Below are 17,177 nucleotides of genomic sequence, written 5' to 3' on the forward strand. Positions count from 1 at the left end.
CACCCCCTTGTGGCTGCTGTGATGCCCTCAAGTGCCCATCCAACTCCGGATACGCCACCTCCAGGATCCGGAACATCAGGGGGGTCATGGTGCGACAGGCACCCCTCCACGTTGGGAGGCCATCCCCAGCTGGGCCTCCGCCGTCTTCCTGCTCCCGCAGCGAATGTCCTCCCATCTTTTCTGGCAGTGGGTGCTCCATCTGTGGTGGACCCTCAGGGTCCGGACTTCCTTGGCGATGGCACGCCAAATATCCTTCTTCTGGTGGGCGTTGACCTACACGAATTGTACACGGGAAAAGGAGAAGATATAACCGTCTGCACCGTCACAGTCATTGGCCGGCATCCCTACCCTTGCCATGACACACATGCACTCACCGTTGTCTCATGCACGCCTCATTCTCCCCCCTCCTATCTTTCATCCACACCACTCCACACAGGCATTGCTCATTCGTCATGCTCACAGTGTACTTACCTGTTTGTCTGGAGGACCGTAGAGTAGCGTGTACTGGGGGAGGACCCCATCCACTAGTTTCTCCAACTCCTCCGTGCTAAAGGCAGGGGCCCTTTCCCCAGACACATGAGCCATTGTCTCTTCCAGACCGAGGTCACCGCAGCACTTGCACTGTAGGTCCTCTCCTGTCGAAGATCAAGTATCAAGTGACTGAACAGACAGAAAATGGAGGTGACGTCCGTGGCCGGCGTACATCGTCATTGGCTCCTGGGACCCATAGGGTCCAATGTTAACCAATGCAGGATTGCGCCGCGGTCTTCGACCGCCTACCACAGCGGTGTACAACGCCAGGGCAGTTACCTCCTATCCCCTTATCCCACCTTACAGGTCAGGCAGCCACCACTTCAGGGGGCCACATTGCATTAATTTTTACTGTGTCACACATATCTAGGCCTGACATAAACACTAATACAGGCATATATCAATTTAAAAAAATTATGGAATAAAGTTGTGTTTACGTACCTCAGTGTTGGTTGACTCTCTGCTCTCTGTTCTCCTCCATAGAGTACGGGCAGGTGAGGAGATGGCGGCATCCTCCGGTGTACAGACCACTGGTGGAACTGTTGACAATGGAGGAGCAACATGTAATTGTCACATACAGACTTGATCGTACCACAATCCTGGAACTGTGTGCCCAGTTGGAGCCAGACCTGATGTCAGCTATCCGCCATCCTACAGGAATCCCCCCTCTAGTGCAGGTCCTGTCAGTTCTCCATTTCCTGGCAAGTGGGTCTTTTCAAACCACAATGGCCATTGCATCAGGGATGTCCCAGCCTATGTTCTCCAACGTGTCTAGAGTGTCTGCCCTGCTGAAACACATGCGCAGCTACATCGTGTTCCCTCAGGTGGAGGATTTGCCTACAGTGAAAGGTGACTTCTATGCCCTGGGACATATCCCCAACATCATAGGTGCCATTGATGGGACACAAGTGGCCTTGGTCCCCCCGCAGGAGTGAACAGGTGTACAGAAACCGGAAGAGTTACCATTCGATGAATGTGCACATGGTGTGTTTGGCCGACCAGTACATCTCCCATGTGAATGCCAAGTTTCCTGGCTCAGTGCATGACGCTTACATTTTGAGGAATAGTAGCATCCCTTATGTGATGGGGCAAATCCAGAGGCACCGTGTGTGACTATTAGGTGAGGACATGGACCCAATACAGCGTGACTAGGTGTCTAGGTCTGGGGACGTCCCTAAGAGTTAGTGTGTGTCTAACAGTTGTCCCTCCACATTTGCAGGTGACTCTGGTTACCCCAACCTGTCATGGCTACTGACCCCACTGAGAAATCCCAGGAAAAGGGCAGAGGAACGCTACAATGAGGCACATGGGCGAACTAGGAGGATTATAGAAAGGACCTTCGGTCTCCTGAAGGCCAGGTTCAGGTACCTCCATATGACAGGAGGTTCTCTATTCTACTCACCAAAGAAGGTGTGCCAGATCATCGTGGCCTGCTGTATGCTTCACAGCTTGGCTTTGCGACGACAGGTGCCTTTTCTGCAGGAGGATGGTCCAGATGGAGGTGCTGTGGCAGCTGTAGAGCATGTGGACAGTGAAGATGAGGAAGCAGAAGAAGAGGAGATAGACAACAGGAACACGGTGATTCATCAATACTTCCAGTGAGACACAGTTAAGAAGATAACACTGCCTGCTACATCTGATATAATTCTTCTACCTCTCATCTGTCTGTCACTTTCACCCAGTTTATGGACCCTGATTTGTCACTTTCCCTTTCAATTTCACAGATGTGGGTCCCACTGTGTGACATCTGCTTTGTTTCCGTATGGAATAGAGCTGTGTGACATAGGTATGTTGACAATACATTGGATTTTTCCACAGTTATTGCAAATACACATTTTCGAAAGCACAGACTGACTCCAGATTGTTCTGTGATTTAAGGGTGTTTATTTAAGCGCAAAATAGTGGAGGGGGTTGTAAATTGGTCACGGGTGATGGTGGAGGAATGTCCATGGCAGAGTCCAGTCTATTAGTCTCACAGGTTCATTGTCCAAAGGGGCATAGGAAGTGGAGCTAGGGCAGTTTAAGGATGGACAGGGTGACAAAGTGGGACAGAAGGATGACATTCAGGGTGGTCTCATTTCTTGGCGGGGGTCTTGGCATTGTTCTCTGTCTTTGCCCTGGATCTCAGGGACCGTTTCCGGGGTGGTTCTCCATCTGCAGGGGTGGGGTGCTGGTGTTGTGGTTCTGTGGCGGTGCCTCCTGTCCACTAGCGCCGGCGGAGGTGGTGGGCAGTTCATCGTCCAGGCTAGTGTCAGGGGCCCCTTGTTGTGCCACAGTGTCCCTCCTGGTGTTGATGAGTTCCTTCAGCACCCCTACAATGGTGCCCAGGGTGGTATTGATGGACTTGAGTTCCTCCCTGAACCCCAAATACTGTTCCTTCTGCAGCCGCTGGGTCTCCTGAAACTTGGCCAGTACTGTTGCCATCGTCTCCTGGGAATGGTGGTAGGCTCCCATGATGTTGGAGAGGGCCTCATGGAGAGTGGGTTCCCTGGGCCTGTCCTCCCCCTGTCGCACAGCAGCCCTCCCAGTTCCCCTGTGTTCCTGGGTGTTGGAAAATGGGTTATTGGTAGGGCAGGCAGGTACCTACACCTAGCAACAAGCCACTAACCTCCACATAGGTACAGTTAGGTCTCAGTAAATTAATCCCAGCTCAACCCTTGGTAGCTTGGCAACGAGCGTCAAGGCTTAACTTAGGAGACAAAGTGTAAAGCATTCAAATATCACAAAACAGTAATTAAATAAAACACAGGAAACAGTTTAAAAATCCAAAACGAATTTATAAAAATAGTTTATATTTTTATCTTTAAAATAACACAAAAACGATTAAAATCGGTTCAGGGGAACCGGAGATATGAATTTTTAAAGAATTATTACTTTTCTAGCGATTAGAAACAAAAAGCGCCAATCGGGTCATCTGGTTGCACCTCGACCGGGGCAAAGTCAAACTTTCAGGCCGACCGCGATGGAGCCCTGCTCGGCTACAGGTCGCGGGAGGCCTCGGTTAAAAAGTTACCTTCTGACTTAGTCTTTATTTTGAAGTTTTTCTTCACCGGGACGAACCTGCCAGTTGAATCCGACCTCCTGGAGCCCCTGTCCGGATACGCGATGTGGGTTTCCTCGGTGGAGACTTTTACCTTCGGACTTAGTCGTTTTTTTCGAGATGAAAATCCTTCGACCGGGGTAAACCTGGATCTTGATCCGACGTCCATGGAGCCCTTCTCGGATACGATGGCTGGGAGGTCCCGGTCAACTTTTTACGTTCGGACTTAGTCTCTTTTTTGGATGTTTTTCTTTACCGGGACGAACCACGAAGTCAGGCCGGGTCGCGGTTGAGGCAAGCCGGCTAGAATTTCCGCGGCGGGTCGGTCCCTCTCTGGAGCTTTTTTCCAAAAATTCTCAAATCTTTTCCAAACTTCTGGGGCTTCACCCAGATGTTCTTTTAAGGTTCTTTTGGGGTCCACAGCTCACCCCAAGGGTCCAGAAGTTCTGTGATGGTCCTTGGGGGGTGCGGACTTCAACTCCCATAATGCACCTGGCGCAAACTCCTTTTTGGCCACTGGACAGTGGTCAGCTGGTCGCTTTCTTCAGGAGTTGGTGCAGGGGACTGTGGTTTAGCAATTTTTCACCTGTAGCAAACAGGGAGTCCCTCCTTGAACCAGTTGAAGCCAGGCAAAGTCCTTCTTGTGGTGAAGCCCAAGTGTGCAGCTGGTGCAGTCCTTCTGAGTGCAGGGTCCAGGTGCAGGCCAGGGGTCCAGCAGGGCAGTCCTTCTTCTCCTTAAGTTCTTTCTTCTTGAAATTTGGTGGGGATCTGAGGCGTGGGTGCATGTCTGCCAGTTTTATCCTTGCTCCTGGGTGAAAAGCAGGGGGGCCTGGTTCTCCAATCAGGGACAGGGTCGTCCCCCTGTGATGACCACTTCCTGGGAAGTGTGTCAAAAATCCATCCCAGAAGGCAACAGTCTCTAAAAATCCAACATGGATGAATCCGATTTTTGGAGGTTACATCTGGCTGAGCCCACCCACTGGTGTGGCTAAAAATCATAAACACACCCCTCTCCTGCCCTCTCCTAATCTAATCAAGGGGGCACCTAATTGTCTGGGGTTGCAGGATGTGGGGGTGTTGCTGGGTGCTCCAAATGTCCTTCTCTGCCTTTGAAGACCAGTTTGGCAGCCCTTCCCCTTCCTGCCTCACCATCTGCTGAGGGGAGATTCTCTCCCCCAAGCACATTCCTTTGTGTGAAGCCAGGCCACTTCACACCTATTCAAGGCAGCCTGGCAGAAGCTGCTGCAGGCTGGCCAATCACAGCAGAGCAGCAAAAACAATGCAGAGCTGAAATTGGCAACTTTTTAGGTAAAGTCTAAACTTTTTACCTGGACAAGTTATATTAAATCCAACAACTGGAAGTTGTGGGATTTATTACAACAATCAATTTGATACCAAATTCTTGGTATGTAACATTTAAGGAGACTTTAAAATTTAAAATAAAGTCTGCCCATTCTAGCCTATGAAGGCCATTTACTTCAATGAGGGAAAAACGAATTTGGCTGTTTTTACCTCACCAGGGCTTATAAATCAATTTTTATAAAGTCCCTGCTTATAGTTACATGGCACCCAGCCCTAGGGGCACATAGGGCACACCTTAGGGGTGACTTATATGTAAAAATAAGGTAGTTTAAGACTTTGGAAGTACCTTTAATTCCAAAGTCGAATTTGCATATAACTTTAATTTAAAAGCAGCCAGCAAGGCAGGCTTGCTTTTAAAATGACACTGGGCACCTCAGCAGTGCACCTAGGTGTGCACCACCTATGCTGTGGTCCCTAAACCTACATGCCCTACCATATACTAGGGACTTATAGGTAGGTTAACTTAGCCAATTATAATTAGCCTAATTTGCATATCCATTTTACACAGAGCACAGGCCCTGGGACTGGTTAGCAGTACCCAGGGCACCATCAAAGTCAGGAAAACACCAGCAAAAAGAGGAAAATGGGGGCAAAAAGTTATGGGGCCTCTGCAATCAGCCCTGTTTTCTCACACAACCCCCCCCCAGCCCACACGCCCAGGAGACTCAGCCCAACCCTGGGAGAGTCTTCCTGGCTTGTTAGGCGAGGAAGACAGTGAAGAAAACTGGCTGTCCCTTTGCAGGGCCTATTCTGCCTTATATCCTCCTGTCAGGGTCACTCCCTATGGGTAGTGAAGCCATCCCAACAGTAAAAGGACCCAACTCAAACTGAAACTTCCCTCTAGGGGGGTCTTCCTCCTTTCTCTCTGCCAACTTGGGTAGTGAGGTGCCCACCTCCCCTACTCCAAACTTTGCTAGGGCAACACCTAGCTTACCCAAAGAGGTCACCCAACACTTGAGCAACCCCACCATGACCAATAGGGTCAGGGGGCCTACTTTGCTATTGGCCCTGGGGTCTGCCTCACAGGACAAGTACAGTGCTGCCTGGAAGGCTAGCACCCAGCAGAGGCTACTGACAGCTGTCAGTACCCAGAACCACACCCTAAGCTCTCCACTGACAGGTGGCTGAGCTGCTTTAGGGGCAACTTTGGGGTCCTGGCACCCCTCTTGCTGTCTAGAGTGGGGGGCTACCACCTCCTGTGGCAGACACCCTCCTTCCACTCTCCCTTCTGTCAGTGCAGGGGCAACACCCTGCATCTGGACAGCTGCCTGACTACTCAGGACTTCCTTGGGGTCAGGGGAGGCCTCACCAGTGCCAACTCTGGGCTCCCCCCTTACTGGGGCAGAAGGCCCTTGGCTCCCTGGAACTCTCTTTAAGAGTGGCCTACCCTTCCTTTTCTTCTTTCCTTTTCTTGGGGACCCCTGTCTCCTAACTGTAGGGACTGACTCCCCAGGACTTTGGGTTGGGGGGGCGCCCTGGGCGACCACCCCATCTGTGACCAGACTCACCTCTGGGAGGTCATTGCCCAGGATACAATCTAGGGGAAGGTCAGCACTGACTACCACCCTAATCCAGTCAAGGATACCCTCCCTCTCTAGGGGCACTATGGCTACAGGTTTGGAGGTGACCTCCCCTGTGGCTATCCTGACTTTCTTTGTCTTTCCTGGGACATACATGTCTGGGGTCACTAACCGGTCACTCACTATAGTGTGACTGGCACAGGTGTCTCTCAGGCCAGTGGTAGGGATCCCATTCACTTGAATGTGGTGGAAGTGCCTACTCCCACCCTTAGGGATCACCAGCTTACCATCCGGTCCTGTCTCCCAGCTAAATGCTAGGAGGACTTCATCATCTGAGGAATTCTCCTCTATGGCTACACTGGACAGCCCAGTGCTAACCACCTTCTTTGGACAGGCTGCATCTCCTCTGAAGTGACCTGTCTGCTGACAGTCAAAGCAAGCCCTACTGTCCAAGAGCTTTTTTAACCCTGGGTCTAACTGTCTCTGCTGGTCAGAGTGGGATTTACTCTCCTCCTTCTTAGGGTTCTGGGGTACAGAGGGAGTCTCTGTGGTGGGCTTACCACCTCCCTCCTTAGGTTTTTGGGGACCTGTCCCCCCCTTCTTGGAGTCTCCCCACTGGGACTTGACAACCACCCTGGTTCTCAACCACTCATCAGCTGCCTCCCCTAGCTCTCTAGGGTTGGTCTGCTTAGAGTCCACTAGATGCTGGCGTAACCTTTCTTGGATACAATTGGTCAAGATGTGCTCTCTCATGATCAAATTGTATAACCCCTCATAAGTATTTACTTTGTTGCCAATAATCCAGCCCTCTAGTGCCTTTAGTGAAATGTCCACAAAGTCAACCCAAGACTGGGTACTGACCTTCTGGGTGTCCCTGAACTTCATTCTATATTGCTCTGGGGTCAGACCAAACTTCTTGGCTAAGCACCTCTTCATACTAGGGTATGAATCTGCCTCCTCCCCCCTTAAGGTCAGAAGCCTATCCCTCCCTGAGTTGGGGACCAACTCCCACAAAAGGGAACCCCAGTATTGAGGCCTAACCCTTCTCATTTGGAGTGCCCTCTCAAAGGCCCCCAGCCACTTATCTACGTCATCCCCCTCTACATAAGCAGGAACCACCCCTTTGGGTAATCTGGGGCAAACTCCCCCACCCATGGACACCTCAGCTTCTTTATCGCTGCTTCCATCTCTTTTCTCTTTGTATGCCCACTTTTTCTTTTCTAGGGCCAGCTTCTCTGCTTCCAAAGCTATGTATGCTAGCTGGGCCTCCAGCTCTCTTTCTCTGATGGATGGGTTCTCTCCTCCTAAAAGGACCCCCTTCCCACCACTAGCTTTGGATCTGCCCCTAGTGACTGTATTTACTGAGGACCGTTCTTCCTCATCCTCACTTAGGCTCAGATGCCTTCCCTCCCCTGAGTGGTTAGAGCTTGCATCCTCCCTTCTTTGTCCCTCCTCTGGAGCTTCTTCTGACTCTACCTCTTGGGCCTCAGCCCATGCTGTCAGGGTTGTGATCAGGATTTGCTTCCTGAGATCAGTGGTTGCAGGCAACCCTCTTTCAATACACAACCCCCTAAGCTGGACTACTGTCAGTGTGGGTAGGCTAGCCAGATCAAGCTCCATGGTTCCCTAGTTTTGTGTCAACAAAAACTTTTTGCAAAAATTGGAAACAAGAATTTAGAAAAATTACAAAAATTCAATAATTGAAATTAATCCAAATTAGAAATTAAAAACAATTTTTGCACTAGGACAATTTAAAGGATTTTTAATTTGTTTTACCCAAAACTGTAACGTGATATTGAACACAAGTACAGGATCCCGTCGCTGCTTCCAATTATGTTGGAAAATGGGTTATTGGTAGGGCAGGTAGGTACCTACACCTAGCAACAAGCCACTAACTTCCACATAGGTAGAGTTAGGTCTCAGTAAATTAATCCCAGCTCAACCCTTGGTAGCTTGGCAACGAGCGTCAAGGCTTAACTTAGGAGACAAAGTGTAAAGCATTCAAATATCACAAAACAGTAATTAAATAAAACACAGGAAACAGTATAAAAATCCAAAACGAATTTATAAAAATAGTTTATATTTTTATCTTTAAAATGACACAAAAACGATTAAAATCGGTTCAGGGGAACCGGAGATATGAATTTTTAAAGAATTATTACTTTTCTAGCGCTTAGAAACAAAAAGCGCCAATCGGGTCATCTGGTTGCACCTCGACCGGGGCAACGTCAAACTTTCAGGCCGACCGCGATGGAGCCCTGCTCGGCTACAGGTCGCGGGAGGCCTCGGTTAAAAAGTTACCTTCTGACTTAGTCTTTATTTTGAAGTTTTTCTTCACCGGGACGAACCTGCCAGTTGAATCCGACCTCCTGGGGCCCTTGTCCGGATACGCGATGTGGGTTTCCTCGGTGGAGACTTTTACCTTCGGACTTAGTCGTTTTTTTCGAGATGAAAATCCTTCGACCGGGGTAAACCTGGATCTTGATCCGACGTCCATGGAGCCCTTCTCGGATACGATGGCTGGGAGGTCCCGGTCAACTTTTTACGTTCGGACTTAGTCTCTTTTTTGGATGTTTTTCTTTACCGGGACGAACCACGAAGTCAGCCCGGGTCGCGGTTGAGGCAAGCCGGCTAGAATTTCCGCGGCGGGTCGGTCCCTCTCTGGAGCTTTTTTCCAAAAATTCTCAAATCTTTTCCAAACTTCTGGGGCTTCACCCAGATGTTCTTTTAAGGTTCTTTTGGGGTCCACAGCTCACCCCAAGGGTCCAGAAGTTCTGTGATGGTCCTTGGGGGGTGCGGACTTCAACTCCCAGAATGCACCTGGCGCAAACTCCTTTTTGGCCACTGGACAGTGGTCAGCTGGTCGCTTTCTTCAGGAGTTGGTGCAGGGGACTCTGGTTTAGCAATTTTTCACCTGTAGCAAACAGGGAGTCCCTCCTTGAACCAGTTGAAGCCAGGCAAAGTCCTTCTTGTGGTGAAGCCCAAGTGTGCAGCTGGTGCAGTCCTTCTGAGTGCAGGGTCCAGGTGCAGGCCAGGGGTCCAGCAGGGCAGTCCTTCTTCTCCTTAAGTTCTTTCTTCTTGAAATTTGGTGGGGATCTGAGGCGTGGGTGCAGGTCTGCCAGTTTTATCCTTGCTCCTGGGTGAAAAGCAGGGGGGCCCTGGTTCTCCAATCAGGGACAGGGTCATCCCCCTGTGATGACCACTTCCTGGGAAGTGTGGCAAAAATCCATCCCAGAAGGCAACAGTCTCTAAAAATCCAACATGGATGAATCTGATTTTTGGAGGTTACATCTGGCTGAGCCCACCCACTGGTGTGGCTAAAAATCATAAACACACCCCTCTCCTGCCCTCTCCTAATCTAATCAAGGGGGCACCTAATTGTCTGGGGTTGCAGGATGTGGGGGTGTTGCTGGGTGCTCCAAATGTCCTTCTCTGCCTTTGAAGACCAGTTTGGCAGCCCTCCCCCTTCCTGCCTCACCATCGGCTGAGGGGAGATTCTCTCCCCCAAGCACATTCCTTTGTGTGAAGCCAGGCCACTTCACACCTAATCAAGGCAGCCTGGCAGAAGCTGCTGCACGCTGGCCAATCAGAGCACAGCAGCAAAAACAATGCAGAGCTGAAATTGGCAACTTTTTAGGTAAAGTCTAAACTTTTTACCTGGACAAGTTACATTAAATCCAACAACTGGAAGTTGTGGGATTTATTACAACAATCAATTTGATACCAAATTCTTGGTATGTAACATTTAAGGAGACTTTAAAATTTAAAATAAAGTCTGCCCATTCTAGCCTATGAAGGCCATTTACTTCAATGAGGGAAAAACGAATTTGGCTGTTTTTACCTCACCAGGGCTTATAAATCTATTTTTATAAAGTCCCTGCTTATAGTTACATGGCACCCAGCCCTAGGGGCACATAGGGCACACCTTAGGGGTGACTTATATGTAAAAATAAGGTAGTTTAAGACTTTGGAAGTACCTTTAATTCCAAAGTCGAATTTGCATTTAACTTTAATTTAAAAGCAGCCAGCAAGGCAGGCTTGCTTTTAAAATGACACTGGGCACCTCAGCAGTGCATCTAGGTGTGCACCACCTATGCTGTGGTCCCTAAACCTACATGCCCTACCATATACTAGGGACTTATAGGTAGGTTAACTTAGCCAATTATAATTAGCCTAATTTGCATATCCATTTTACACAGAGCACAGGCCCTGGGACTGGTTAGCAGTACCCAGGGCACCATCAAAGTCAGGAAAACACCAGCAAAAAGAGGAAAATGGGGGCAAAAAGTTATGGGGCCTCTGCAATCAGCCCTGTTTTCTCACACTGGGCCTCTGTCCCCTGAACCGTGTGCCTGTGTTCCCTGTAGTGGTGGACACACTGCTGCTTGACTTGTCCGGGGGACAGAGGTATGGGCCCGCTGGGTGGGTGCTGTGCTGGTGTTTCCAGAGGGGGGAAGCTCTGTAGTGGCCTGTGACTGTGTGAGGGGAACCGACTGTCCCGAGGTCCCAGATGGGCCGGGCTGGTCATCTAGATCCAGTTGGACAGAGCTGCTGTCATCACTGTGGGCCTCTTCTGTGGGTGGAGTTGACATGTCTGGACCCTCCTGTCTGGTGACGTTTGGTAGGGGTCCTGCAGGGGTGTAAAGGCATGATTATTGCATCCGTATGTGCCATGGTGTGCAATGGGTGGGTGACCCTGTACCCCAGTGCTTGCATTCTTGTGTGGGACCTTCTGTGATAATGGTTTAGAGGGGTGTGTAGGTATGTACAGTGGACATGCATTGGTGATGGGTGTCCATGCTTTGGTGTTGCATGCAGGGCTTGGGTTTGGGATGTGTGATTTGTGATAGTGGGACATGTGTGAGGAGTTGGAGTGATGAGGTGGAGGGTGAGGGTGGGGGTATGTGATAGCATGCAGGTAGGGTGGCGTATGAAGTAGTTAAGATTTGACTTACCAGAGTCCATTCCTCCAGCTACTCCTGCGAGGCCCTCAGGATGCAGTATAGCCAAGACCTGCTCCTCCCATGTTGTTAGCTCTGAGGGAGGAGGTGGGGGTCCGCCGCCAGTCCTCTGAACTGCAATCTGGTGTCTAGAGACCACAGAACGCACCTTCTCCCGTAGGTCGTTCCACTGCTTCCTGATGTCATCCCTAGTTCTTGGATGCTGTCCCACAGCATTGACCCTGTCCACGATTCTGCGCCATAGCTCCATCTACCTAGCTATGGTGGTGTGCTGCACCTGTGATCCGAATAGCTGTGGCTCTACCTGGATGATTTCCTCCACCAGGACCCTGAGCTCCTCCTCAGAAAACCTGGGGTGTCTTTGCGGTGCCATGGGGTGGTGTGCGTGATGTGTGGGGTGGTGTGTGTTGTAATGTGTGGAGTGATATTTAGGGGGGTGTTGTGTGAGGTGCGTGGATGTTGTGTGAGTGATGGTGTTGAGTGCCTGTGGATGCTAGTGTTGTTTCTGGTAGTGTCTCTCTCTGGCCTTTAGTCGCAATTGTGGTCGTAGGGGTTTGTGAGTGATGTGGGTGTGTGTTTTATATTGTATTGAGTGTGTGGGAGTGGTGTGTGTATGTGTATCAGGTGTGTGTATTTCGATTTGTCCAATATTAATGTGTTTTTTAAGAGTGTGTGTATTTTGAGCGTGGCGGTGTGTACCGCCAATGGAATGCTGCAGTTGAAAGACCGCCGCGTGGATTCGTGGGTCGTGATAGTGTGGGCGTATTCCTGATGCCGTGATGGTGGAGGTTTTGTTATCGCCAGTTTATCACTGACCTTTGATGTGGCGGACTTGTGTAGGTGTCTAAATTTTGGCGGATTCCGAGCTGTGGGTCATAATAGCTGTGGCGGAATACCGCGGCCGCGGCGGTGTGTTGGCGGTCTTCTGCATTGTGGTAAGCGGCTTTTACCGCCAATGTTGTAATGACCCCCTGTGTGTTAGAAAATGCCACTTTAAGAAAGTGAGCATTATCTGGCTTACACCATTTCTGTGACTCTGCCTGTTTGTGGATTCCCTGTCTGGGTCAGTTTGACAGTTGGGCTAGTTGCACCTGACACTAGACAGTGATACAAAGGGAGATGGGGTCTAGTCTGCATTTCCTGATGAACCATCTGTGCTAGGAGGGAGGGGAGGAGTGGTCACTCACACCTGAGATGGCTGTGCCTGCCCTCACACAATGCAGTCTCCAACTCCCTGGTGAGTGTCTGGGGCCTGGCCTGGCCGAGGCAGTATTTCACATTCAAGAGAGACTTTGCTTTGAAGTAGGCCTGCTTCAAAGGAGAAATTGGGTATAAGAAGGGCATCCAAAACCACAGACTTTAGAACACTTCTGGAAACCAAGAGGAACCTCTGCCTGGAGAAGAGCTGAAGAACTCAGGAAGAAGAGCTGCCATGCCTTGGACTGTGCTTTGTGGAGCTATCCTGCAGTTGCTGCTTCTGCCAGAGTAAAAGGGCAAAGACTGGACTTTGTGTGCCTTCCATCTTGTGAAGATCCCCAAGGGCTTAATTTAGAGCTTGCCTCCTGTTGTTTGAAGTCTCAGGGACAGCAAAGACTTCTCTCTGCCAGCACCTGGAGTCTCTGGAGAGACTCCTACTTTGCCCTGTAGTGCCCATCCAGTTCCTGGGACCCTGAAAGGAGAAGCTAGCAGCCTAAGAGGAAGAAATCCACGCACAGAACACCGTGCAGGGAAAAGATCGACACGACTCTGATCTGCAGCTGAAAAATTTAAACACCGCCGGCTTCAAAGCTGAAAATCGATGCTCGCCTGCAACACGACTGAAGAATCGATGAACGGAGCTGGAGGAACGATGCGCAACATCGCTGATGGAGGCTGGGAGATCGCAACCCACGATGCATGGTTTTCGGATCATCGTGTAGCTGGATTTCCGATGCAAGTACTTCTGAGAGTGTAACCCGGACCAGAGAGTGCTGACCGGATCGACGCATCGCTCTCCTGCGGAGAGAAGAAACAATGCGCCCAACCCGTCGAAAGGAGAAATGACACATGGTCTCATTCGTGAGTGAAACCGACGCATCGCAAGCCCTTTTTGACGCACACTCGCCCGTGCGGGGTTATTTTTAATGCACCCAATGTACATTTTCATGCTAACAGTGTTAGTGTGTGTTAAAACTACATGAAGACTCTTTTTGCTTTTTAATTTATAACTTGACTTGTGTATTGCGGATTTTTGTCGTTTTGGTTTTGTTTTGTTTTGATAAATATTTTCTATTTTTCTAAACCTGTGTTGTGTCATTTTGTTGTGTTTTCATTAAGTTACTGTGTGTGTTGGTACAAATACTTTACACCCAGCACTCTGAAGTTAAGCCTACTGCTCGTGCCAAGCTACCAAGCAGGGGTTAGCTGAGGGTGATTCTCTTTAACCCTGACTAGAGTGAGGGTCCTTGCTTGGACAGGGGGTAACCTGACTGCCAACCAAACACCCCATTTCTAACATTGGTGGCCAGCGGTTGGGATTGGACTTGTATTTGTACTTGACATATAGTAATTAAGTGTACACTACTGTTTTGAGTGTAGACCACTACGTAACCACATACTGCTTGTCTTGTGATTTTTGATTTTTCTCTTTTGCTTGGATTTTTCCCTACATCCATTTTTGTGGTAATCTTTGATTGACTTCTGAACTTCATTTGGGAACTTGTTTTCTGCCTTTTGAAACTTTGCACTTTTGTTGACTTTTCATCATGCCCCAATCTGGAGATGTATCGGTTGGAGCTGCTTTTGACCTAGAGAAATTGGAAAGCTATACCAAAGCTCAGTTAAAGCAATTCTTTAAAAGTTTTGACTGTCCCATTCAGAGCTCATCCAAGAAGGAGGAGCTGCAAAAGGCACTGAGGGCCTGGGTGACAGCCAAGAGCGCTGAAGAGCACACAGAGGAGGAGGAGGATGAGGAGGAGGAAGAGCATTCCATACACAATGGTATTGTGGGTGGGCCTGTTTTGTCCAGGGAGAGAGTCTCCGGGGGAGGTAGCAGTGTCTCATCTAAGGGTCTGACCCCTGAAGAATTGCAGGACAGACAGACAGAGAGCGAGCACCAGAGGGATTTGGAGAAAATGAGGATAGCCCTAGAAGAGAAAAATATTTTGTAGGCTCACGAGCGTAGCTTGAGAGAGCTGGATCAGATGAGCCAGTCTACTAGGGATGGTGGCAGCCACATCACAGTTCAGCCTGAGAGGAGGGTGCACATTCCTAAAGATCTTGTGAAGGATTATAAAAGGGAGTATGACATATACCTGTGGTTTAAGGGGTATGAGTCTGCTCTCCATTTGAATCTAGTCCCTGAAGCTCATTGGGGGCAGGTCTGTGGAAACACTTTGAGGTGGAGGGGAGGGATACACTGACAGCCTTAGGGGATGCTCAGAATCTCACCTACACTATTATGAAGGATGCCCTACTCACAAGGTATGGTCTTACCCCTGAGCAGTATAAGGATAAGTTTAGGGCCTACAAGAAGAAGGAATCCCAAACATGATTGGAATGTGTTGATTCTTATTGCAGGTCACTGGATGGTTGAGTGAAGGGCAGTAAGGTAACTACGTATAAGGGGCTTTACAATCTGATTGCTTGGGAGCACTTATACAGTTTATGTTTTCCAGAGCTGCACCAGCACCTCATTGACATTCAGCTGACTGACCCCCGGAAGCTTGCGCAGGAAGAGGACCGCTGGGAGAGCAACTGGTTCTAGAAGAGGTATGGGCGAGACCACACCAAGGGTGGGCAGGATCCCTCTCAGAAGAAAGGGGTGATAAGGGTAAATAGGGGGAGTTCTCTAAAGGACCTCAAACTGATTCCCAGGGTATGGATCCCCAAGCCCCCAGTGAGAAGAAGCCATGGTTCTCCAAAGGAAAGCCAGTGGCAGGTGATCCCCCACCTAAGTGCTATACATGTGACCAGGTGGGTCATGTGAGAGCGGACCCCAAATGCCCCAAAAGTACACCGGCACCAACTGGTGCGCTGTCCCATGGTTTGGCCAGTGTAGCGCTTGGGGAGGAGTTGGTTCCATGTGGGTGGGAGCCAGCTGAGATGACCCTTGTCTCACTAGGGGACAGTGAGATGGTCCAGAGAACCCTCGTGCCTGAGAACACTAAGAAGAACAGGCAGTGGGTGACCATTGATGGACAGAGGGTGGGGGCTCTGAGAGACACAGGAGCCAGTGTGACTACAGTGAGAAGTCACCTAGTGTCTGAAGAGCAGGTTGATCACTGGGTACTTCACCAAATAGTTGCAGTGGACAACTCAGAGTGCCTGTGCAGAGTGGCACAGGTTCCCTTTGAATGGGGGGGTCTCAGGTTCCTTGAAGGTAGCTGCGAGTCCAACCATGCCTGTTCATTGTTTGTGAGGCAATGACCTGGAGGATTCCCCTTGGAAGGAGGTGGAACACAGGTCTCAATTGGAGATGTGGGTCTGCTTGGGTGGGTATGCGTATCCACCCGGTCAATGGCAGCCCGTCATGGTGGTCAAGAGCCCCTGGAGCCTGAAACAGTGGCCCAGGGGACCGCCAAGAAGAGGAAGGGCAGGGGGCGCAGGAAACCAGCCCCAGAAGTTCCCATGGTCCGGGAGAAGGCAGAGCCTGAGGGTGATGCCCCGGGGCCTACAGGGGAGTAGGTGGTTGAACTGGGGGAGGTCCCTGAGCTGTCGCAGTGGCAGCAGGAACAGAGACCCACCAGGGAGGCATTCTGTGAAGCACAGAAAAGCTGCCTTACTCTAGAGGGACTGCAGCAGCAGGCTGCATCCAAGGCGGCTGGCGAGGAGCCCAGTACTCACCTGATCTATTGGGAGGATGGCCTCCTGTAAAGTGAGCCTAAGGTTACTGAGTCTGGGTCAGCTCGTATGCTGGTGGTACCCCAGTGCTTAAGGGCCTTCCTACTGGGGTTGGCTCATGATGTGCCTTTGGCAGGACATCTGGGGCAGGACAAGACCTATAAGAGGCTTTTCTCCCACTTCTATTTGACTCAAATGCACAAGAATTTTGCTGCACACTGTAGGTCTTGCCCAAATTGTCAGGCAAGTGGCAAGAGTGGGGGGGAAATGTAAGGCTCCCCTCCAACTATTACCTGTCATTAATACTCCCTTTGAGAGGGTAGGTATTGACATTGAAGGGCCTCTGGACCTCAAGACAGCCATGGGCAACAGATTCATCCTGGTCTTGGTGGACCATGCCACCCGGTACCCAGAAGCCATTCCTCTGAGGTCAGTCACTTCCCCTTTGGTGGGTCGTGCACTGATGGGGGTTTTTACCCGCATGGGGTTCCCCAAGGAAGTGGTATCTGATAGGGGTACCAACTTCATATCAACATATATGAAGTCTCCATGGAAAGTGTGTGGGGTGACCTACAAGTTCACCACACCTTACCACCCCCAAAGTAATGGTCTGGTTGAGAGATTCAACCGCACCTTGAAAGGCATGATTCAGGGCCTGTCGGAGCCCTTGAGGCGGAAGAGGGACGTCCTCTTGCCATGCCTTCTGTTCGCCTACAGGGAGGTGCCTCAAAAGGAACTTGGGTTTAGTCCCTTTGAGCTAATATATGGCCACCCTGTGAGGGGACCTTTGAGTCTGGTGAAGGAGGCTTTGGAGAAAGCTCCTAGTAAACCCCCCCAGGATGTATTTAGATACATGCTGGCTTTGAGAAACCAGACTGCATGCTTCAGGAGTCTCGCACAGGAGAACCTGGAAGCAAACCAGGAGGATATGAAACGGTGCTA

The sequence above is a fragment of the Pleurodeles waltl genome, chromosome 5, assembly GCF_031143425.1.
Source record: "Pleurodeles waltl isolate 20211129_DDA chromosome 5, aPleWal1.hap1.20221129, whole genome shotgun sequence".
NCBI lineage: Eukaryota > Metazoa > Chordata > Amphibia > Caudata > Salamandridae > Pleurodeles > Pleurodeles waltl.